This window comes from Kryptolebias marmoratus, linkage group LG1 (assembly GCF_001649575.2).
Source record: "Kryptolebias marmoratus isolate JLee-2015 linkage group LG1, ASM164957v2, whole genome shotgun sequence".
Classification (NCBI taxonomy): domain Eukaryota; kingdom Metazoa; phylum Chordata; class Actinopteri; order Cyprinodontiformes; family Rivulidae; genus Kryptolebias; species Kryptolebias marmoratus.
The window spans coordinates 35532106-35537040 of NC_051430.1; the positions used below are offsets into that span (position 1 = coordinate 35532106).

A 4935-nucleotide genomic window follows, 5' to 3' on the forward strand; every position below is an offset into this window, starting at 1 on the left:
AAGAGAAACTCATGTGGACCAGTTTAGTTCAATTCATTTCAACTGAGTTTATTTATATAGAGCCAGTTTACAACTAAAATCCTCTCAGGGCATTCTACAGAAACATTCACACACATTATAACAGCCAATTAGAAAAAGTTATGACATAAACCAGAGAAGTTGTGAGAGCAACACCGAAGAACCAGAATGCTGAGACAGAGTAAAAGGTAAGTGGTTTTATTTACAGGTGTGGTCATTTCACAGCGGGGGAGAGAATCAGGATCTGAAACGGCAGGAAGGAGCAAGGTGAGTCTCAGGTACAATTTGAACTTTGAATGTCTTTGTTTTCTCAGGTAATTGTTCTTTTTGCTTACAGGTCCAAAGCTGAAGCGAGGCGTGGAGGGAGAAGCAGGACCAAGCAAGAGTTTCCAGTCCAGGAGGAGGATCCGAGGTCCAGGTACAGGTAAGTCCACCAGAAGTATCCAGGTAAGTCTCAGATTGGTTAGGCAACACCAGCTGATGCAAATCACCAGAACCCCCTCATCCCACCACATCACCCCAGTTCTCCACCAACTTCACTGGCTTCCCGTCTCATTCAGAATTCAATTCAAAATCCTTATATATATATTCAAGGCTATCCACAACCTTGCTCCTTCCTATCTGTCTGATCTCGTGCACATCATCACCCATTCACGCTCCCTTCGTTCATCGTCCTCCATCCACTTCAACATTCCTCCTGTCCGCCTCAGTACCATGGGAAGCAGAGCATTCTCCCACTCTGCTCCACAACTCTGGAATGCTCTTCCACCTGACTTACGTAACATTGACAATCTCTCGACTTTCAAATCACAACTCAAGACTCATCTGTTTAAGCTAGCCTTTTCTCTGTAACTTCTCCTGTTTGTTACTCCTCTATTGCTGTTATTCTTGTTGTTATTCTTCTGTGCCCTTATATTGTAAAGTGTCCTTGGGTGTCTTGAAAGGCGCTACAAATAAAATGCATTATTATTATTATAAGGTGAGCAGAGACAAGAAGTTAACACAGGCAGAAACTCGACAGGCTCTAACCCATAAGGCACGATGCTCCACCGACGATCTGGAACCGGCCGAAGGCTTAAATGCAGGTACTGCTCGTTATCCCAATCTGCTTCAGCTGGGGAGGGAAGGATTAGTGGCCACACCTGTAGGGCGGAGCCAAAACAACTCCACATCCTCACAAGTTATCTATCTGAGGAAGCCAGCAGATTGTGTTGTGTCCCATCCTGAGCAGCACGTTGGCGACAGTGGAAAGGAATGATTCCATTTTAACAGGAAGAAACCTCCAGCAGAACCAGAACCGGGCTCAGGTTGAGCAGCCATCTGCCTCTTGCTGGGGTTTGAGAAGACAGTAGTGATTGTCTAAGCCTACAGCTACACAACAAAGGCTAAGGTCTGTTACTCTTCTTTACAATGACATGTTTGGTAGTTTCTCGCTGGGATGAAACTGTTGGTGACTAGTTGGTGGAACTTGTTTGCTTCCAAATGACTTGAAATGTGTTCCTTGTGTGAATTGCAGAGGCTTGCCACTTTGTTGCTTGAATTTTGAATATGTTAAAAAGGATTTGTGCAACAAATTTCCTCTCAGAATAGTTGCAGTGTTGTCACTGGCATCTTGAACCCTTTCTCTTAGTTTCCACAATGCCACGGTGTTCAGGGCTGTATGCCTATGACTGAAAACATCCATGGCTACATCCCTGAATGTCCAAGTCTAGGAACCATGCTGATAATAAATATTAAGAACTGTTTCTTTTTTCATTTTAAGTGTACTCCTGTAAAATAAATCATAAATGTGGGGATGACTGCCAATGGGGGCACAATGGGGGTGAAGGGTGGTAAGAAAATAAGGTACCTATAAAATATTTTTCCAAGCTGTGCACCAAACTACGCTGTGATTTTCAAAAATCGTCTGCTGGTCGGTTGGCTACAAACAGAATTCAGTGAGACTAAAACTGAAAATTTGACTGTTTTCTCGCAATTTTGAGTCGCCAACTAACATCTGCTTCAGTGCATCTGCTCTATCGAGAGTCTGTGCCCGACATGCACATAATTTACGCACCGCAACAACAATTACGTGGAGGATGGAATGCACTGAACCACACTTTTGAAACTGTTGGTTCCATCGCCTGTCATGGAAATGTGTCATGGAGATACATCCAATGCAACAAAAAGGCCATTGTATTTATCGTATATGATAATGTTTACAATGAAATAAAACACAGCTTGACTTTGTGCAGGGTCAAAAGCCCTCCAAGAGGCTTTCTGAGGTGCGAAACTGTACGAGAAGGTCTCGCTTGCAATCTCTGTCTATTCTAAAGGTGCTCAGCAGGGTTTGGATCAGTCTGTGTGGACCAGTCATGTTCTTCCACACCAAACTCATGAAACCATGTCTTCATAGAGCTTTCTACTCTGGAGTAAAGTCTTATGAGAATAGAAAGGCCCCTTCCCCAGAATGTTGCCACAAAGGTAGAAGCATAAAAATGGTTTGCTGAAACATTAAGGCTACCCATCACCAGAGATCAAGGGCTTAGCCCAAACCCTGACTTTTGTATGATCATATGGTTTGTGCATGGGTGTGAAGTGGTAGCTGTTCAGCAGGACAGTAGTGGTAAGTTCTTTCCACATTTCCTACAGTCTGAATGAAAACTAAAATACTTGATTCTTGTTTTCACATCAAGACACAAAAACCAAAAACACTAAAAGTGATTATGTTGGAAGGCTCCAGCACTGTCTGACCAGGTCCCAGCATGCAACTGCAGATTAAAAGAAGGAAACTAATTAAAAACTTACCACAGCTGCCTATAATTAGATTCTCCTGCTGCTCCCCCAGCCTTCGTCCCACATCGCCCCCTACAGCTGAGTTAGCCACACACCACCACATCGACTTGAAATACAAGAACTTGAAAGAGAGTGTTTGAAGTTATTAAGTCAAAGCAGATTTGTAAGGTTGGGGCGGCTGTGGATCAGTGGTTAGAGGAGCCGTCCTCCAGTGAGAGAGTTGGAGGTTTGATTCCTGGCAGCTGGGCAGGATGCTGCTGTGCCCCATCGGTGTGTGAACGGAGTTTAAACCACTGATTAGACTCTATAGAAACTTCGTAGAGGGCTGTATGGATGTATGTGGATGGGTACAGATGCTCTAACTTCAGCTTGTTTTATCTGATGTAAAAGTCAGTATGAGAGGCTGTGCATGTGGTGGTTTGTTGAGACCCTGTTGATTTGTTCTTCATATGTTCCTCCTCTCCAGGACGGACAGAAGTTGGCAAGCAGGTACCAAACAACCTTTGAACCTGTGACTTTTGAAGGGGGTTACTGGAAGTTATCACATGGAATTTGACCCTTAGAGAAGCAGTTTGATGTGTTTCTTTTTTTAGTCCTTTGCACTGAAGGCTCATTTCAGTTCTTCACCAATAATGTTGGTGTTTGCAGAGGACATGGTGCCCTGAGTCAGAGCTTTGAATAAATGCCATCTCTCTCTATTTATATATAATGATGATGATAATAATGATATTGATTAGTAAAGTTGAAGTTACTGAATTTTCTGTAGTTTATTGGTAACATTTTGTGACCATCTCATAGAAAGTTAAGGTTGTGTAAAAAATAAATAAACTGGCTTCAATCTTGACTGAATTTGGGGATTTTTCACTGAAATAGTTTTGCATCAGATAGATTTTTTCACCTGGTCATTAAAATTTTTTAACACATTGGAGACCATCAGTAAATAACCAAACATCTGAGGCAAAAATAATACAGTTTAAATCTTCATAAAAAGGTTCTTGCATGAACTGCAATAAATTTTGTAGTTTATTTAAATTCTTACTGCAGGTAAGATACTGTCTACTGAGAACATTTTCAGTAAGTCCTACTTAAAGAATGAACTATCCCTATAATGCAAGGAGCTTATAGAAAACATAGCAGCAGAAAAATGCCACAGATTGTGTCGTATATTACGGCAGAGGTGAGGGAAGTGCAGAAGACTCCTTGCATATTTAAAGCACTGGTTGTTAGCTGACAGAGTTAGCAGCAGGCCCCTTCCATTCTTCAGGCCCTTTCTGCTTCTCAATTTATCCACATTTTAAGCTTTTGGCAGGTCTTGTTTTAATGCACTTCTAATGACATCCCAGACGGTAAAGTACAGACCAGGGTGCCATTGTCACACAGTACATACCATAAAAAGGCTGAAGTAAAAATATATTTAAACGACCACACTTTGTGTTTATTCCTGTCTGTATTTTGACCAGCAGTGCCACTTACAAACTGTTGAACCTCAGCTGTGGTTATGTTTGCTGTTTTCCTGCTGGGCACCACTTGAAATGACAATATTTTCTGTAAAGGATCACTTTATTTTGTGAAAAAGGTAAAAAAAAAGAGGTATTAGAATTTCTGCAAAACTGAATAACAGAAGTATGCGTTTGACCTCATTAGTTGAAACTAATAATTAAATTATAGTCAACATCTTGCCAAATTTGCTCACATTTTCATTGTATTCATTGCTGAATGTCACCAACAACAAGCTTCATGAAATGCCAACCACGCTGTGGCTTTTTCATCTTTTCATTTTTTTTTTTCTTTTATTTGTTTCTATTTTAATTTGGACAATCCTGTGTCTATTAGTCAGGTAGGGAAGTAAAATGTAGAATTATTTTTGTTAATCAAAACTAATAAGTATAAAATTATGGTTTCAAATATCTCTTTTTACAGACTCATCCTTCTGAGAACAGATTTTTTTCTTTTTTAACCCAAAACAACATTTTAACTAATAAGCTTTTGAAGAGGAACGCAGCCCAATTAATTTCATTAATTGCAATATTTGACTCTTATCATAAATGTTAAAAATGTAGTTTATTTTAAGTCATTATGAGTTAAAGAGCTTAGCCTCAGCGTAGCCTATTTATCTTTCGTCCCAGCTCTGTTTTTTTCTGC

General features: G+C 40.5%; 1 long non-coding RNA gene across 1 annotated transcript; it reads right to left on the reverse strand.

Annotated features, from left to right (window-relative positions):
- Positions 1–200: 200 nt before the first annotated feature.
- On the reverse strand, positions 201–710 carry LOC108244982. The gene is made up of 2 exons (XR_001808953.3): positions 354–710; positions 201–262 (listed from the first exon to the last, which is right to left on the reverse strand). It is a non-coding gene; the product is annotated as an uncharacterized LOC108244982 (long non-coding RNA).
- Positions 711–4935: the final 4225 nt, after the last annotated feature.